The following is a 20,384-nucleotide window of genomic DNA, read 5'->3' as shown; positions in this document are numbered from 1 at the left end:
AGATCATCATGGACCATAAACCCCTGGACAGTCAATTGGCTTCTCTTGGAATGGTTACATGTTCTGCGCAGCTGTAGGAAGCAGACATTTCTTCTTTCATATGCTCCTCAAATCCAAGTGAACTGAGCTAATTCATATTGAAGCTATACACAGTTTTTGAGCTAGCCATATTGAACATGGCTCTCATCTTCAGGAAGGACACGGCAGATAGGAACTGGGTATCATTTGATGTTATGTGTATAAAAGAGAGTGAAACACTTTTGACCAGTCTTTCTGTTAGGGTCCTGAAATTTATGTCTTGAGACCAAACATATCAAAGTTACTCTAAGATGAAGGACATCTCTAATTTTAGTACCCCCTAAAATATGATTCTATAAATATTATCTAGTGCAGAGCCAATTTGTATGCTAGAATTACATTTTCTTCTCTCTGGAGCCAAGATAATGACCTCTGAGCTCTCAGGATTCCAAACATTAATAGCAACTGGATCCTCTTTTCTCATACTCCATCAATTCCTCATCATCTGGGTACACATAGGCTTGCTTCATATTTGAAATGTCACTTTGTGTGTGTGTATGTGTGTGCTATATTGTCCCCTCCTTTCCTCCCACTACCACCTCTTTCTCTCTCTCTCTCTCTCTCTCTCTCTCTCTCTCTCTCTCTCCTTTCTTTCCTTTTTTTTCTTTTTTGTGGTGCTGGGAATTGAACCTAAGACCTCACTGAGCTGCATCTCCAGCCCCTCATTTTTTTTCAGTTGTCCAGTAGTTTCTGATTGTCTTCATTCTTTTTCTAGCACAATATGCCTTTATTATAACCTCATTTTTTCCTGTACCCCTTTAAATAAGAAACCTCCCTCCTCTATTCTCCAGTTCCCATGGTGACCAGATGCTTTTTTTGGACCTAAAACACAACTGTCTTCCTAGGATTTCCCTTCTCTCTTCTGGATTGGTATCACTGTTCTCAGGATCCTGAGTCTTCCTTTCTCCTGATTTATTCCATCATCTTACTAAAGTATATCTTCAAATAAGTTCTGTAGAAAGGATGTGTGGGAAGTAAACTTTGAGTGCTTTCATGTCTAAAATTGATTTTATTGTACTCCAGCTCTTGTTTGTTGTTAGTCCCAGTATAGAACTGGGGCTGAAAATAGTTGTCTTTAGAAAATTCGAAGACATGGCTCCATTGTCTTCTAATATCCCCTGTTGCTGACAAGCAGCCAGTTTGATTATCAGTCCTTGGTGGGTGACCTGCTTTTCCTGTTCGGCATCTCTTTGTTTATACTTGTTGTTTTGGAATTCCCTGAGGAATGGATGGATGTGGGTCTTTTATCAGTTGTATGGGGCACTGGCTGAACCTTTTGAGACTGGGTGGGTTTTGTTTCCTCAACTCTGGGAAATTCTATGATTTATTTAATAGTTCTCCCCACACTTTTCTCTATTTCTTCTTTCTAAAGGCTCTTGTTAGCCATGTGGTGTACCTCTTCGATTGGCTCTTCATGTGTTCCACACTTTTCTCTGTTATTTTCATCTTTTTTTTTTATAACCTTTTACTCTCATTATGAGTTACTTAATTTTGTTTTCCAGATCATCTGTTAATTTTAGTTTTCTAATAATTTTTAATTTAATTCCAAGGATTTTAAATTTGATTTAAAAGAGTTCTTCCAGGTTTGCTTTCTTTCTTTTTTTTTTTCCCGTGTTCAGTATAGAACCCAGAGACTTACACATGATAGGCAAGCTCTATACCAGGGAGCTTCACCCTAGTTATTACTTCTTTTTCATGGTCTCCTATTCCTATTGTATAGAACGCATTATTCTTTTTAATATTTTCATTATAGTAGGGTTTTGTTGTTGTTGTTGTTTTGTGGTACTGGGGATTGAACCCAGGACTCATGCATGCTAGACAAGCCTCTACCACTAAGCTATATTCCCAGCCCCTATAGTAGTTTTTCTTAAAGTTTTCTTACATCCTTTTATTTTCATTCCCTTCAGAGGTTTTTTTTTTAATGTTCTTTTTCATGCTGCTGGATTTCCTCATGTGCCTCATGACCCTTAGTAGTCTCTTCATATTTAGAAGGAAGGACAGGGTCACTGGTGTGGATTTTCTCTGCTGTTTTAAAAGTTGATCCATTTTCCCATTAGACCCCTGACCTGTGTGCATGGCTAGCTGAGCCCTTTTGTAGGGCAGGATGCATTGTCTGGCTTTGTTACCAGCAGCCTAGCCTAGGGACCCTGCCCGAATCCTGGCTGACTGGATTTGGCCACCCACACTCATAAGAAATAGGCAAAGGCTGGAAAAAGGAAAAATGAATTTTATGCTGTTTGATCAAACTGGGAGAAGTAGCTATTCATTGTTCCACAAATATTTGGAGTCAAATTATAAGAAAATAGGTTTTATTCAAAATCAGTTTGAAGGAAGATAGAAGAAAGTTTTTGTTTCAATTTTTTCAATTTTCTTTGAAGCTTGCTTTGAATAAAACCTTTTTTCCTACTAATTTGACTCTGAATATTTGTGGAACAATAAGCAGTTGTAACCAAGCTTTTTCTGCTGAGAGGTAATAGTACCACCTGGTAACAGCCTCTTTGGGCAGTATCACTAATCATGAGCTTGTGGTGAGCCTTGGCGTCCCTTGAGTCAGTGGAGTACTTTACCCTGGCCAGGCCATACCCACACTAGACGCCTCGGCCTTCCCAGGCTGTTTGTTCCTTCATTTGTCTGTTTTTTTTTAACTGAAGGTTAATGCTAGGCTGCCTGTGATCTGTGGGTGGGGGACGTGGATGGGGGTGCCAACTAGTGCAGCTCCAGGTACATATCTTCAGTTATCCCTGCTGTCTTCAGCCCCCGTCCTCACTCCTGCCCTCCCTTGAACCTGTTGGCTCAGAGCCCAGAACCCACAGGTGTTCCGAGGGGCAGATTGACTCTCTAGGTTCCTTCTAGTGTTCCAAGAAGCAGTTTGGCTTCAAACTCCTTTTAGGTTGCCTGGCAGAGTATTCTGGGCTGTGACTTTCTCTGCCTGCCTCATCCATCAACACAATTCCATTTGGTTTTGAATTCTAGAAATTTGTTGAATCTTTTAATCTACTAGTGAATCCCCTACTTTACTTTCTTTCTGATGTTAGAGGTTTACTGCTCCATTTGCCTCTCTTATTTAGTGTAGTTTTTCAGACTATAAGTAAAACACATATATTCAATCTCCAATCTTGATTTAAAAGTCCTGATGTGAATTTTAATCTGTTTTCTGAATATTTACCTACCCTGTTTATCTTCATGACTGCAGCACTATTTAAGCATTGCATAGTTAATAAATTATTTCAGTAAAATAAGACAAAATAACAAGTAAATAACCTCAGAGGAAAGTTATGAAGGCATGGAAACAAAAGCAAAAAATAGACAAATGGGATTATACTGAACTGAAAAGCTTCTGCACAGAAAAGGAAACACTCGACCAAGTGAAGAGACAGCCTATGGAATGGGAGAAAATATTTGCAAAATACACATCTGACAAAGGATTAATACCCAGGATATAGAAGAAACCCCAAAAACTCAATAACAAAGAAAAAAAGTGATCTTTTAAAAAATGGACAATAGACCTAAATAGATGTTTTTCAAAAGAAGATATACACTGGCTAGCAGGTACATGAAAAACTGCTTAACATCACTAATCATCAGGAAAGTGCAAATCTAAACCACAATAAGATATAATCATATGACAAAAAGAATAACTTTTACTGAACAGATTAAAGGTAACAACTGCTGGTAAAGATGTGAAGAAAAGGGGAAACTTGTGCACTGTTGGGGGAATGTAAATTAGTAGGACCATTATGGAAAATAATATGGAGGTTCTTTAAAAAATTAAAAATAGAACTACCATATGATCCAGCAGTATCACTACTGGGTATATGTCCAAAGGGAATGAAATCAGTATGTTGAAGAGACGTCTGCAGCCCTGTGTTCATCAAAGCACTGTTCACAACAGACAAGAAATGGAAACAACCAGTATCCATCAATGTATGATGGATAAAGAATATACATACACACTGTGGAATACTGTTTATCCATAAAAAGAATGAAATCCTGTCATTTGCAACAACACGAATGGAGCTAGATCATTATGTTAAGTGAACTAAGCCAGACACAGAAAGACAAGTACTGTACAATTTCACTCATGTGGAATATAAAAATGTTTGTCTTACAGAAGTTGAGAGTAAAATGGTGGTTACCACAGGCTGAGGAGAATAGGAGGGAGGAAGGAATGATGAAAGGTTGATCAATGAGTACCGAGTTACCGTTGGAAACGATAAGCTCTGGTGTGATGTTGTACAGCAGAGTGACTATAGAGAACAGTAATGTACTGTACATTTCACAAAGCAAGAAGGATTTTGACTGCTTTCGCTATAAAGAAAGGATAAATGTTGGACGATATAGATATGTTTAACCTGATTTAAACATTACACAATATATACAGGTATTGAAACATCACATGGTACCCCATTAACATGAATAATTTATCAGTTAAAAAAAGTTTGCTTTATTTATTTATTGATATGAGCAATTGAACCCAGGGATGCCTGACCACTGAGCCACATCCCTAGCCCTTGTTTATATTTTATTTAGAGACAGGGTCTTGGTGAGTTGTTTAGGGCCTCGTTAAGTTACTGAGACTGGCTTTGAACTCATGATCCTCCTACCTCAGCCTCTCAAGTCACTGGGATTATAGGCCTGCACCACCGCACCCAGCTATAAGTTTGCTTTAAATAAAACAATAAGATATGGTGGCACTTTTTTTGTTTGTTTGTTTTTAGAAAAAAATCTTGTTTAACAGCAACAGTTTGCTTTAGTAAAAAAAGAAAAAAAACTAAGATTTTGGGGTATTAAAATTAGCAGCAATTTTGTGCCTTCTTTCTATGCTTTATAAGTCAACAATATTCTTTCTACTTTACTCATAATGCTACACCCACTTTGGTTTTGATCATACTTCTGTCCTATAAAATATTTTTATATTGGACTGGGGCTGTAGCTCAGTGGCAGAGCACTTGTGTACCATGTGTTCAGGCCTGAGTTCGATCCTTAGTTAGCACCACATAAAAATAAATAAGATAAAGGCATGTTGTCCATCTATAACTACAAAATAAATTTCTAAAATTTTTTTATATTAATGTAATGAATTGCTTAAGCATTTCATCAACTTTTAAATAGCATTAGTGAAATAGAAAGACTCATGAGATAGTTTATTCTAGGACAGAGAAGGGATGAACAAGGTTTGGTGAGTTTAAAATCCTTTATTATGCTTTAAGCAACAAATTCATCTCTTCAGTCTGCTTGTTAGCTTTCAAGCAGAGTTCTTCCTTTGATACATCGTGTTGCTATTTTGGTGCCTATCATTTTGCTGTTACACTTTTCCTCATCAAAAAGTATTCACTGTTCACTTCCAAGTATTCCCTGTACAGTGTTGATATTATGGGCTACAGATGCACACTGACTTTTATCTTCAAATTTGGGTGCACATTTCAGAGTACAGAACACGGGTAGTTTAAGGAAATCAATTTTGAGATCTTTTTATTCCTCACATGCTTTTTTCTAATGTTGCCTGGCCTGAGAATGTCTGTGATAGCGCCATGGGCTGTTTTCCCACCTTGTCTGGCACAGTTGCCCCTCTCCCACATATGTAAAAGAAAGGCAGATTGCTTATCCATCTCAGATCTTACAAAAGTTCATTGCCTTGGATGAAAAATCCACCAGGGCAAAAAACAAAGGACAACTGTTATCTGTGTTAAGACAGAGATTAACTGAATAACACTATCTGAGGGGATGATTGGATAACAGTTCTTTTGCAATTCAATAATTCCTAGTATTTTGCTGTCAACAAAACTGAAATAAGAGTTAATTGAGCTATCTTCTAATTCACTAGTAGATCATGAACATATTTTTATATGTTAATAAAACTGTTAGTTAATAGCTGTTATTTTTGTCAAGTACTCAAAAAATTTCAAAATTGAGAATTGCTGTAATAAGACTTCCATTTTCCACTTTACATTAACGTGAAAAAGGTTTTTTGCTATTGTTTTGAGACAGGGTATTTCTAAATTGCGGAGGCTGGCTTTGAACTTTCCATCCTCCTGCCTCAGCCTTCAAGCTGCTGGGATTATAGGCATGTGCCACCACACCCAGCCCTATCTGATTAAGACATGCATGTATAATAAAGCTTTTTTTCTTACCTTCAAGAATTTTTGATACAAAATAGGACTGGGGATGTGGTTCACTGGTTGAATGCCCCTGAGTTCAATCCCTGGTACCAAAAAAAAAAAAAAAAAAAGAAAAGAAAAAGAATTTTTAAAATCAATACTTGCAGCCAGGTGTGGTGACTCACACTTGTAATCCCAGCTACACATTAAACTGAGGGAAGAGGATTACAAATTCCAGGCTAGGTTGTGCAATTTAGTGAAATGCTGTCTTAAAAAATAAAAAGGGCTGGAGATATAGCTCAGTGGGAAAAAAAAAAAAAGTAAGGGGCAAATAATTTTCAAATTCTTTGGAGAGATCCATAACAAAAATTATTTTAATATAATGTTTCCACTGACAAAGGGGCTACATTCCAAAGGATACTTTTTAAGAAATTCAAGTCTTAATTACCAACGAGAATTGAAATATTAAAAAACTTGGGATTTATCTGTTAAGGGGTAGGATTGTAGTACCAAAAATCCATTAAATAAATAAGAATACAAAATATGTCACTAGAAAGAGTAAAAAAAGGAAGAAGTTGTGTTGTATTATCTTAAGGTGATGTTATTGGCATTTATTGTCTGTTTTTTTAAATCAAGGTTGGGGGTTGTGTTGGAACAGGTATATTTAGTAGCCGTGCTCTAAATGAGCTGAAGACAAAAAGGAAAGAAGGGGGTGGTCAGAGGAGAGCTGGGTTTTTAGTAGTCTGTGTTAGGGTAGAGTGACAAAGGAAATTCTTTTCTATCCCCAGCAACCACCCTTGAAGGACTGTAGTAGGTTTACCTTTAGGAAATGTGTATTTCTATTCCCTGTATCATAAAAAAAAAAAAAAAAAAAAGGTAAGAAAATCTTGATGATGTGCTTGATGATGTTCCTTCTCCTCCTCCTCCTGTTTTACAGAGCTGAGGGTAGTGCTAGGCAAGTGCTTCACCATTGAATTACACCCCTAATCACCCCCAGTCTTCTTAAGTGGGAAGTTAGACTCCCATGTCACCATAATGTGGCTTAAGATACAAGTACTTATGGAATTATATTGTAGTGTAAATGAATTTTAGTCATTTGGTAAATGAAATTAGGTATGATTACTTTCTACTTGACAGAGGAGAGGAATGAGAAAGACATATCATAGGGGAGAAGGTGACATTTGGGAAGGTGGGGAAGCAAAGGGTTAAGCTTTAAAGGCTACAAAAAGAAGCAGAAAACAAGGTATTTTGGTCTTGCTAGTGCAATGCTTCAGTGATTTATAAATTTGTATAATTTTCAAAAATATTGTTGACTGCTTTGGTAAGGAATTTGTATTTTTGAAGATTAATTAACCTAAAATAGATCCTGTTCAATTAGATCAATGTAAAAATGGCCCATAGCTAGATCTACCAGGAAAATGTGAAAGTCATTTCTCTATGGAAATTAACCAGACAAAATGATAGTATTGAGTTACTGATGTCTTATATAGCAAGTGTTTTTTTAAATTCTTTAAAAAATTTTATTATAGATGGACACAGTACATTTATTTTATTTAATTATGTGCTGAGGATAAGACCCAGTGCCTCATGCATGCAAGGCAGGCACTCTACCACTGAGCTACAGTCCCAGCCCCTCAAGTGTTTTTTATTAAAGTAATTTTTATTTAAAGAAAAATGGAAAGAAATATAAAGTTATATGATTTTAAGATTAGTTATATGCTTTCGCATGAGATTTCAATTATGTGATTTGACCTGTATCAGGCTCTTTTGTCATTCTGAGCTTTATATTTTCATTTATTGGTAAATGATGATGATTGATAGAACCTTTTTTTTTCCTTAGCTCCCTAACTATCCTGAGAGAATTAATTGACTATTTAAAGAGGAATGCTTTTGCAGGGCATGGTGGCCCCCATGTGTAATCTCAGATATGTGGGAGGCTGAGTAGGAGGATCACAAGTCCAAGTCCAGCTTGGGCAACTTAGTGAAACTCTGTCTCAAAAAAATAAAACAAGGGCTGGGAAGGTAGTTCAGTGGTAGAGTGTCCCTCCGTTGGGGGGGGGGGGCGTGGAGGAAGGAATGCTTATATTTTCATTTCCTCATTAAATTATGTGATATCCAAAATTTATAAATTTTCAGCATGATCTTTTAAATTTTTTTGTGTGCAGACATGGTGGCACACACCTGTAATCTGAACAGCTTCTGGAGGCTGAGGCAGGAGAATCACAAGTTCAAGGCCAGATTCAGCAATTTAACAAGGCCCTTAGCAAGTTATCGAGACCCTGTCTCAACATAAAAAAATAAAAAGGATTGGGGATATGGCTCAGTGGTTAAGCACTGCTGAGTTCAACCCTAAGTACCCAAATAAATACATAAAATAAAAATTTTTGTATGACTTCTATGTTGAACTCTTGCCTATTTTTAGAACCCTTTAAAGTCGGATTAGTGTAATGGCCAACATCCCTTCTCAAGTTGATTGTTTATTTATCTTTGGTATATGCTTAGGGTTACCTTGGAGAAATCAGTGTATTTTTGTTGTTGTTGCTATTAAGAACTCTTAACATACCCATTATGTGAGGATTTCTAAAAATATATGTGCTAGTTCTTTTAAAATTGTTATATTGAGTATAGAAATTTTTATTGTTTGCTTAGTTCTCATTCCTTAACAGAGCAGTTCCTCTAAAAACAGTGGGGGCATGTTCTGTTCAGATCTGGCCTTCTAAAGTGACTAGACAAAAGTCAAGGAATATTATCATCACTCCGTGCTGGAAAAGCCTGGGTGACCATGACGCAGTAAAAATGGGAAACAACCTAGGCTGGGAGTCAGACAACCAGGATTCAGATCCTGACTCCACCATGTGTATACAGGCTGTTTTTTCAGACAGCGTGCTCAGCCTTAATCCCCTTAACTGTAAAGCTGTGAAAATATTAAGAGTGTTATTTCATGGAATTTTGGTGAAGACTAAATGAAGTTTTATATATATATATATATATATATACACACACACAATATACTTTTCTCTGTGTATAACATAATAAATGATAAGTTGGAATGGAATCATTCCTTTCTAATGCCTTGTTGGTTTTTATTAAATCAGCAAAGAGCAAATTTCTTTTATCAGACTATTATCAGGTTTCCAGTTCTGTGAAGTCGTGAGCTTCAGGGAAGGCTAATCTGCAGTTAACTTAAAACCAGTAACTAGCCTTTGTAGTATACTTTGGATTTTACCAAGGAGTGACTGGGTTTTATGTGAAAAGCCAGAATCAGAACATGAAATAGCAAGAAAAAGTAGTGCTCCTTAACTTTTTATCCAAGTGTAACATGCATATGGAAAAGTTTATATGTGGGGCTGGGGTTGTGGCTCAATGGTAGAGCACTTGCCTCGTGTGTGAGGCACTAAGTTCGATCCTCAGCACCAAATAAAAATGAATAAATAAAATAAAGGGATTGTGTGCATCTACAACTAACAATTTTTTTTAAAAAAAGAAAAGTACATATATACTCAAGAAATAAACCATTACAACAGTGCTCTACAAGTCCCCCTCATCCTCTTGTCCGTCACTACCACGCCCTGATTTTTAATGGAAGTCTCATTTTGCCTTTTTTTGTTTTGCCTTTTATATAAATGTATGTATTTTTCTTACTATTGCAGGAATTCTATGTAACTTCTATGTAAGTCATTTGTCAGATATATTATTACCATATCTTCTTCCAATTTTGTGGATTGTCAGTCACTTTGTACATTGTCTTGGTGATCATGAATTTTTTTTTTTTTTTTTTTGCCGTGCTGGGGACTGAACCAGGGCCTTGTGCTTGCGAGGCAGGCACTCTACCAACTGAGCTATATCCCCAGCCCCTAAGCTATATCCCCAGCCCATGAATTCTTGATATCAAATTTTTAAATTTTTTTCTTTTATGGCCAGAATTTTTGTGTGCTGTTTAAGAAAACACAAATACTTTAAATACTGTAAGGTCACAAGGATATCCTGTGGTTTTTCTCTGAAAACTGCCTTACCTTTCACATTTAGAACCGTAGTCTATCAGAAACTGATTATTTTATATCATGTAATTAGATTTTAAAATACCATTTTTCCCCAATTGGATATTCAAATAACCTAGTGATGAGATGTTTTTGAAAAGCAGAATGGATACTTTGGTAACAGTTGGGTCATTCACCACTAAGATTAGTTTCCATTGTGGCCCCAAAAGAGTCTGAAAGAGAGTCTTGAGGCCTCTTTTTTTTCCCTGATTCGTTTTTTAGTTTCTGCCAAATAAAGCAGGTCTGGATTTCTTTTCCCACACTGTGCTAGAGTTAGGTTGAGGTATAATATGCAGCCACTGTAAAGCAGTACTTGCAAATGATTTATGATGGTTTTTCCGCCAGTAATGTGCTAAGACGACTTCAGAATGGATCAGAAGAGATTGGACAATATTCACTTTGGGACTTTATATGAAAGGCTAAAAAAATTAAGATTAATAATAATAATGCCTTAGATTAAAAAGTACTTTCATTTACACTATTTCATTTTGATCCTTATGCTAACTGGCATTGTTAAGATTTTCAAGACAGCTCCCAGTTTAACAGAGGAAAAAACTATTCAGATCAGTTAATTAGTTTTATAAATAATTTGGTAAAATTAATAACCAGAAGTCTTATAACCCTAATCCAACCATCTTTACTGAACAGTTTTAGACAAACTGACCCAGAGAAACAGGGAGCCCCCTAAATATAATTTATTCTATCGAAAGGAGATCAGGATTTCCTGTTTAATAAAAAAAAAAAAATTTAAGTCTAACAGATGAGCTGGAGCTTGTGGGGGTTTTAGCTCATAAAGCTGGATAATCTCACAGTCTATTATCTTACTCTTGTGACCAGTATTGGATTAGCTAAAATGCCTCAATCCCTTTTTCTAGTACCTTATAAATTAATTTTTTTCTGTTCTTTCTGTTAGCTAAGAGACAGAGGGCCTAAATGCGATTAAAGCAGACATAAAAACTGGTAAGAACTTAATAGTAGGACATCAACTTTGCATGATCCTATTCAATTGCAAAGTATTGGCAGCTGGGCATAGGGACTGAGTTTGTATTTTTTGATTTTCTGAAGAGAAGCTAACAGTAAGTTGCATACAATGGACATTTATAGTCTGTTTTAACTAACTCCTGTCTCAAGTAGTAGAAAAGTGAAGGTAAGTTATTTCTACAAATGGTAGATTCCTTTTCCCTCCCAAATGCTTGAAATGACTTGTTCATTAAACATGCTCAAACTTAAATCACCCAGGGTCATATATAATGGCACTCAATAAATGAGTAGATAAGGGGCCAGAGATACAGCTCAGTGATAGAGAGCTTACCTAGCATGTACAAGGCCCTGAATTCAATTCCTAGCTCAAAAAAAAAAAAAAAAAAATCTGTAAAAGAAAGTATGTAATTAGAAAATCACAAAATCACATTTAGAAATCATTGTAGTAAAAACTGATTAAGAATCAATGCTAAAACTAGTAGGTGAATGAAAATAAAAGAGAGAACAGTGGAATAGAGGCAGGATATTAAGGGGGAGGGAGGAGGAACAGGAAAAAGAAGGATCTGCAGAATGAAATTTACCAAATTATTCTGTGTACATTAATCAGTAGACAAAGTTCTTGGCATCTGATAGCAGTAGATGGTACTTGCTAGGAAGGTTCTGGCAGAACTGGACAAAAATAACTATTCAGAGCCTTCTCTGTTCCCTCTTCAGAAAAACTATACTTAGGTTTTCAAAACCATCTATTTAGATAAATGAACTCAGAAAGATGTGTGATCCTAATCTCTATAACTTCAACTGTGTACTACATTTTCCCTGACAGTACTGTTTTTCTCCGACTCTATGTAAAGCCAAATGTGCAATTTTTTTTAAAATAGTAGAGATGATGTTTCCTGTGTTTTAACTTCTTTCATCAATCAGGTATGGAACAAAGTTACAAAATAATAAAGATGAGATAAAGATCTTATCCTTGAGTTTTAAATAATGGGATTAATTTTAGTCATCTGGATTCAGCTTGTTTTATAGAAGAGGAGGAAAGAGGCTCAAGTCACATAGCTAGTTAGTGGCAGAGCAAGGACTTAAGTCTTGGTCTTGTGACTTTGATTCCAGGGCCCCTTCTCCTTTTAAATATATTGGGCTACAGCTTTAAAAGAACGTTTCCAAGTTTAAAGATTCAGAATTTCTTAACTGTGGTGTTTTTTGTTTTGTGGTACTGTGGTAGGTCTTGCCCTTGATTGTGTTTTAATGGTTTTTAAACCAGTTCTAATCTCATTTTGCTTTGGTGACTCTGGGACTTAAAATACTTAGTTTTTTTTTTTTAAACTATTATGTAAAGAGTCTTGCAAAACAAAGTATATTGTCATTAAGATCAAAATACTTAATGGAAAAGAATATAACTTTCAAGTTTTGTTTTTTTAAATGTTCTTTTTTTAAGTATTTTTTTTATATTTAGTTGTTGCTGAACCTTTATTTTATTTATTTGTACATGGTGTTGAGAATCAAACCCAGTGCCTCACACATGCGAGGCAAGCATTCTACCACTGAGCCACAACTCCAGTCCCAACTTTCAAGTTTTAAGATGACTTAGATAAAAAAAAAAAAGATGACTTAGATAGAGAGTTTAAACATGAGCAATATGTTCTTTTTAATTATTTAGAAGGTGGTATTAAAGAATATGACTTTCAAGTTTTAAGATGACTTAGATAAAGAGTTTAAACATGAGCAATATGTTCCTTTTAATTATTTAGAAGGTAGTATTGCTCAACAGAGAGGTTGAAAGATTGAGATGATGGTCACTCTCAAGACCTGAATTTTGCCCTGTTAACACCTAGCTGTGTGATTTTGGAAAATGACCTACCTTCTCTGGGCTTCAGTTTGCTTGTCTGTAACATAAAGAAATAGGCCTGACGTAATCCATCATGTCAATAGACTTAAGGATAAGAATCATATGGTTATTTCAATTGACGCAGAAAAAGCATTCGACAAAATACAACACCCCTTCATGCTGAAAACACTAGAAAAAATAGGGATAGTAGGAACATACCTGAACATTGTGAAGGCTATTTATGCTAAGCCCATGGCCAACATCATTCTTAATGGAGAAAAACTGAAACCATTCCCTTTAAAAACGGGAACAACAGGGAAAACAGGGATGTCCTCTTTCACCACTTCTATTCAACATTGTCCTCGAAACTCTAGCCAGAGCAATTAGGCAGACCAAAGAAATTAAAGGGATACGAATAGGAAAAGAGGAACTTAAGCTGTCACTATTTGCTGATGACATGATCTATATTTAGAGGATCCAAAAACCTCCTCCAGAAAACTTCTAGACCTCATCAATGAATTCAGCAAAATAGCAGGCTATAAAATCAACACGCATAAATCTAAAGCATTTTTATATGCAAGCGATGAAACATCTGAAAGGGAAATGAGGAAAACAACTCCATTTGCAATAGCCTCAAAAAAAATAAAATACTTGGGTATCAATCTAACCAAAGAGGTAAAAGATGTCTACAATGAAAACTACAAAACATTGAAGAAAGAAATTAAGGAAGACCTTAGAAGATGGAAAGATCTCCCATGTTCTTTGATAGGCAGAATTAATATTGTCAAAATGGCCATACTACCTAAAGTGCTATACAGATTCAAAGCAATTCCAATTAAAATCCCAATGACGTACCTTACAGAAATAGAGCAAGCAATCATGAAATTCATCTGGAAGAATAAGAAACCCAGAATAGCTAAAGCAATCCTCAGTAGAAAGAGCAAAGCAGGGGGTATCGCAATACCAGATCTTCAACTATACTACAAAGCAATAGTAACAAAAACGGCATGGTACTGGTTCCAAAATAGAAAGGTAGATCAATGGTACAGAATAGAGGACATGGACACAAACCCAAATAAATACAATTTTCTCAAACTACACAAAGGTGCCAAAAATATGCAATGCAGAAAAGATAGCCTCTTCAACAAATGGTGCCGGGAAAACTGGAAAACCATATGCAACAGAATGAAATTAAACCCCTGTCTCTCACCTTGCACAAAACTCAACTCAAAATGGATGAAGGACCTCGGAATCAGACCAGAGACCCTGCATCTTATAGAAGAAAAAGTAGGTCCAAATCTTCACCTTGTTGGCTTAGGATCAGACTTCCTCAACAGGACTCCCATAGCACAAGAAATAAAAGCAAGAATCAGCAACTGGGATAGATTCAAACTAAATAGCTTTCTCTCAGCAAAGGAAACCATCAGCAATGCGAAGAGAGAGCCTACAGAGTAGGAGAAAATCTTTGCCACGCATACTTCAGATAGAGCACTAATTTCCAGAATATATAAAGAACTCAAAAAACTCTACAGGAAGAATACAAATAACCCAATCAACAAATGGGCTAAGAATATGAACAGACACTTCACAGAAGAAGATCTACAAGCAATCAACAGATATATGAAAAAGTGTTCACCATCTTTAGTAATAAGAGAAATGCAGATCAAAACTACACTAAGATTTCATCTCACCCCAATTAGAATGGCGATTATCAAGAACACAAGCAACAATAGGTGTTGGAGAGGATGTGGGGGAAAATGTACACTCATACATTGCTGGTGGGACTGCAAATTAGTGTAGCCACTCTGGAAAGCAGTGTGGAGATTCCTTAGAAAACTTGGAATGGAACCACCATTTGACCCAGCTATTCCACTCCTTGGCCTATACCCAAAGGACTTAAAATCAGCATACTACAGAGATACAGCCACATCAATATTCATAGCTGCTCAATTCACAATAGCCAGATTGTGGAACCAACCTAGATGTCCTTCAATTGATGAATGGATAAAGAAACTGTGGTATATATATACAATGGAATATTACTCAGCTATAAAGAATAATAAAATTATGGCATTTGCAGGCAAATGGATGAAATTGGAGAATATCATGCTAAGTGAGATAAGTCAATCTCAAAAATCCAAAAGACGAATAATCTCACTGATAAGCAGATAATGACATAATGGGGGGTGGGAGGGGGACAAGAATGGAGGAAGGAGGGACTGTATAGTGGGAAAAGAGGGGTGGGGGGGAAGGAATAAATAACAGAATGATTCAAACCTCATTACCCTGTGTAAATGTATGATTATGTAAATGGTATGCTATTACTCCATGTACAAACATAAACAACATATATCCCATTTGTTTACATTAAAAAAAAAAAAAAGAAATAGGCCTGAAATTGTTACTGTTTCTTCAGTAAGTAATTCTTATTGCTGAATGTGGGAAGTTAGGCAGAGCAAGTTTATTGTCAGAAGTCTTTGGACATGAAATGATCTGTGCCTAATAGCCTTCATCTTGACACTACTAAATAACCACAGACCAGCCAGCCAGCCATCAATCTCCATCTGTAGAACAGCCGATGTTGTCCATGTATAGCAGTCTGGAGAAGTGCCAGATTTTGTTTTTGCCAGAAACTCTCTTGGCAAATCTGTATCCCTAGAGATGTCTGTTTAATTTTGTGGTGCAGAGAATGCTTTAGTGAAAAAGAAGAGGAATGCTGAGCTATTTGATTCTGAATGTTCTCAGCAATAGCTCATGTTCATTTGTTTCCGTACTATCTGTGTTTCAAGATGTTTTGAGGGTGGAGGAGAGCCAAAATGAAATGAGAAGAAGAAGGTGAGAAACCTTCCACAGTGTTGCAATTGTGGAAATGAATTTGAACAGTATGTCTATGTTTACACAAATTGAAAACTTCTGATATAAGTATGCAACATTAACTATCTAGCCAGATTTGTCATTTTAAACTTTTTTTGTGTTTTTTTAAAACTAGTCTTGTAGCTTTACAACTGTTATAAAAATTTTTATGAGAAGTTGGCATTTGTACTAGAATTTTAAAAACTATCCTATTGTCTTATATTCTGGAAATAATATTAAATATTTTAATTTGAATAAGTTCTTTAGTGTTAATTTATTCATAAGGATCTCAATTCAAAATTCATTTGTTTGACAAAGTTTATTTGGGGACCCAAAGTTACATGTTGAAAATTAAATACCTGAGGTTTTTAAACTATAGAAACAGATTTCAGCTGAGGTTGCATTTAGTTAAAATGTCATTGTGTTTTACCTCTGATCTTAATTCTTTATCTTAATTCTTTCAGTCTTTCAAATACGTTTAACATCCTTTTCTTCTAACTTCCTTATCCATTTATTGACAAATCATAATCACTTTACTTTCATAATGTCTCACAGATTTCATCCTTGATTGTGACTGACCCATCTGAACACAGACGGGGTCTAGATTGCTCCAACAGCTTCCTAACTAATGTCCCTGCTCTCAGAATTCCCCTTGAAAACTATTAAACTAACATCTAGATTAAGCTTCTTTAGACATCAGTTTTACCAGTCTATACATTTGTTTAGAAATCTTACAACTTCTTCACTCAAGTCTCGGTATTGCCAAGCATTTAACACACTGTATGTGGGACCTTTCTTTTCCATCCACCTGCATTAATTCAGCAAATATTGTTGTGACCATCTATCTATACATGAAGCACTGCAAAGATAAAAATAAGTCTAGCTTCTTGTCAATATGTAAACAGTGCTGATATTAACACATCCAGGATTTTTTTTCCACTTCATTTTATTCTACTGAAACTGGTCATGCTAATTTTATCAGTGTTCTCCTTATTGCCAAGTTGATCAGGCAGTTTTCAATCCTAAAAGTACTTTTACTTTATTATTTGTTATGACTTTGTACACCACTGACCATGGCTTCCTCTTTTATACTTTTTCCTTCCTCAGTTTTTAGAAACTATTCACATTTTCTATTTCTTAGAATTTTTTTTTTTTTTTTTTAGGGAATCAAGTTTTGGATTTGTTAATTAAAAAAATTTTTTTCAGTTGTTGATGGATTTTTATTAATTTATTTATTTATATGTGGTGCTGAGAATGGAACCCAGGGCCTCACACATGCTAGGCAAGTGCTCTACCAATGAGCCATGACCCCAGCCCTGGTTTTGTTAATCCTTGTTTATGGTTATTTTCTATTTATGAATTTTGTTATTATTTTTTCTTTCCTTCTACTGCCTTGAGTTTTTTTTTAAATTGTTCCTTTTCTAACTTCCTTAGCTATATGTTTAGCTCTTTAATTTTTTAAAAATAGACTTTACTTTTTTAAAAGCAGTTTAAGATTGACAGCAAAATTGAGCAGTGCAGAATTTCCATATGCCCTCTATCCCCACGAGTGTTCAGCCTCCCTCACTGGTGTTCTAAGCACCAGAGTGGTACATCTGTTACAATCAAGGAACTTACATCAATATGTCATTATCACCCAAAGTCCATAATTGGCATTAGGGTTCACTCTTTTTTAAAATTTTAATATTTTTTAATTGTAGATGGACATAATATCTTTATTTATTTTTTATTTGGTGCTGAGGATCGAACCCAGTGCCTCACACATGCAAGGCAAGTGCTGTACCACTGAGCTACAGCCCCAGCCCTAGGGTTCACTCTTGATATTGTACATTTTATAATTTTGAGAAATATATAATGACATTATATAAATATATAATGAATATATAATATATCATTCTGATATCATACAGAACAGTTTCACTGCCCTAAAAATCATCTGTGCTATGCTTATTCATCCCTCCTTCTCTCTAACCCTGGCAACCACTGATCTTTTTACTGTTTCCATAGTTTTACTTTTTCCAGAATATCATATTAACTGGAATCATGTAGTATGTAACCTCTTCAGACTGGCTTTTCTCACACAGTAATATGTATTTAAAATTCCTCTGTTTTTGTGGCTTGATTGCTCATTTCTTTTAAGTGCTGAATAATATTCTATTGCCTAGATGTACCACAGTTAATTGGTTCATTCACTTACTGAAGGATATCTTGGTTGCTTCCAGGCTTTAACAATTATATTAGAGCTTTCTGAACTTTGTGCTCAGTTTTTTCTGTAAACCTAAAATTGCTGTAAAATAAATGATTAATCTTAAAAAAGGAAAAAGTGTTGTTAAGGTTTAGATATTAGGTGTCCCCCAAAAGCTCGTGTGTGAGACACTCATGTGTGAGTGCATTAATCCACTGATGACGATGGACTGGGTGGTAACTGTTGGCAGGTAGTGTGTGACTGGAGGAGGTGGATCACTGAGACGGTGCCTTTGGGGTATATATTTTATCTCTGATGAGTGGAGCTCTCTCTGCTTCCTTTCAGCCATGTTCAGAGCTGCTTTCCTCCTCCACACCTTTGTGCCATGATGTTCTGCCTCACCACAGGCCCAGAGCAACAGAGTCAGCCATTTATGGACTGACTGTTGAAACCATGTGTGCCTTTTCCTCCTTGGCAGGTCTTTTGGTCACAGCAGTGAGAAAGCTGATTAAAACAAGTATATGTCTCCCAATTCATATATTCAACAAACATTTGTTAAGTGCTTGCTATGTGCCAAGCAGAGTAAAGTACTAGTACTAAATTATAGTAGTCCCCTGTATTCTCGAGGGATATGTTCCAAGACCCCCAGTGGATCCCTGAGACATAGAAAGTACTGAATACTGTAGGTGAGCACTGTGATACGGCAAAGTCAGCCTAATAATCAGGAAAACTACAAAGTGACTGGCAGGTAGGTAGCATATACATTCTGGATGTGCTGGACAAAGGAATGATTCATGTCTTGGGCAGGATGGAATAATAGTTTATCACGCTATTCAGAACAGAACACAGTTTGAAATTTACAGGCTGGGCGCAGTGGCTCATGCCTGTAATCCCAGCACTCGGGATCAGGAGTTCAAAGCCATCCTCAGCAATTTAGGGAGGCCGTAAGCAACTCAGCAAGACCCTGCTCCTAAATAATAAAATATAAAAAGACTGGAGGCACTGGGGTTGTGGCTCAGTGGTAAAGCGCTTGCCTAGCATGTGTGAGGGACTGGGTTTGATCCTCAGCACCATATAAAAATAAATAAATAAAATAAAGGTATTGTATCCATCTACAACTAAAAAAATTATTTAAAGAAAAAGGAGTATATAGTTTAGTGGTGAAAGTAAATCAACTTGGAGTGATGTTTGCTATGTCAGAAGTGTGTTTAGAGTGTTTATAGGACCCCCCAGGAAGAGACCATCTCAGTCTGGGTTGGGATGGTGAAGGAATGACAGAACAGACTTTTGAGAGGTCATGCTCTGAGATTTTACAGTGAGTAGCAGTTGACCAGGTGAAGATTTGTGTGGGAGGGAATGGGAACCTTAAGTGGGTCATATTCTGCATAGAGAAAACAGTATCTGAAAAGCCCAGAGGTAAGGAAGAATATGGCAGGAACAAAGAATTAGAGACCTTTTCCCTTAGCAGAAGAAAACATTGCATTTGGGGCATATGTGGGTCATGAAACCAAGGGTGTATATAATATCATGGAGGGCCCTGTATATTAAATGAGTTAGGGTTTATACTGTATCCTGAAGGTTAAGGAAAGTTACTAAAGGTGGAGTTATCTGATTCAAGAAAATCCCTCTTGCTTTGTTCTTCAGATTCATAGAAATGCTAGATAAAATATAAGACCTCTTTCTCTGTTGTTTTCCATATAACTGAACAAGGAAAGAAAATCTTCAGATCATAAGAATGAGGAAACTAAAACCCAGCTATGAAAGGAGCTGAAGCCTAAGTGGACAGTGAGGAGTGAGAACCATAGTTTTAAGGGCTTTAGGCCTATGAGAGTCAGAGAAGAACTGATTTGTATCTTTAAAGTTGAAAGCCACAATAATCACTGATCTAACGAAGCAACAAGGGACTTGGAACAGGGGTTTTAGACTTCCAAGGAAGCAGAAACAAGGAATTGGGTGGAAGAAGGAGATGGCCAATGACTCAGGCCCCAGCCAGTCACTTCATGGCAATCTACTGGCCACAGTGCTTGGTTCAGGGGTGGTTATATTTCCCCAAACCTTCAGTTTGGGGAAACCAACAGTTCAGTTGAAGTAAAGCCTAGGACCATGTTTGATGGTTTGGCTACTGATAACTCTTTCTCCTTCTCTGGATTTGGAGATGGAAACAATGTAGCTCTGAAAGCTGATGATTCCATCTGTTGACAACTTGGAAAGTCAGTTTTAGGATGAAGATGAACCTCTAGAAGGTGGGTAAATACTTTATACTTTAACTTCTGATAATAACATGATAGATTACTCAGACAAAAATCATTGAAATCTGGATTTTTAAA

At 36.2% G+C, this 20,384-nt stretch overlaps 1 protein-coding gene across 2 annotated transcripts in view; it reads left to right on the top strand.

The window, feature by feature from the left end:
* Positions 1 to 20,384, top strand: part of DIPK1A (divergent protein kinase domain 1A) — a 133,019-nt gene that overhangs the window by 20,307 nt on the left and 92,328 nt on the right. Inside the window, exon 1 of one of the 2 annotated variants that reach the window (XM_079150828.1) lies at positions 20,213 to 20,300. The exons of the other annotated variant lie outside the window; for it this stretch is intronic. The gene's annotated coding sequence lies outside the window, so the exon portion shown is untranslated. Of the gene's footprint in view, positions 1 to 20,212; positions 20,301 to 20,384 lie in introns of those variants that run through there. 2 annotated transcript variants of the gene reach the window in all.

This window comes from Sciurus vulgaris (assembly GCF_902686455.1).
Source record: "Sciurus vulgaris genome assembly, chromosome: 1".
Classification (NCBI taxonomy): Eukaryota; Metazoa; Chordata; class Mammalia; order Rodentia; family Sciuridae; genus Sciurus; species Sciurus vulgaris.
Note: the sequence above shows the minus strand (reverse complement) of the source record. Positions and strands in the feature narration are given on the sequence as shown.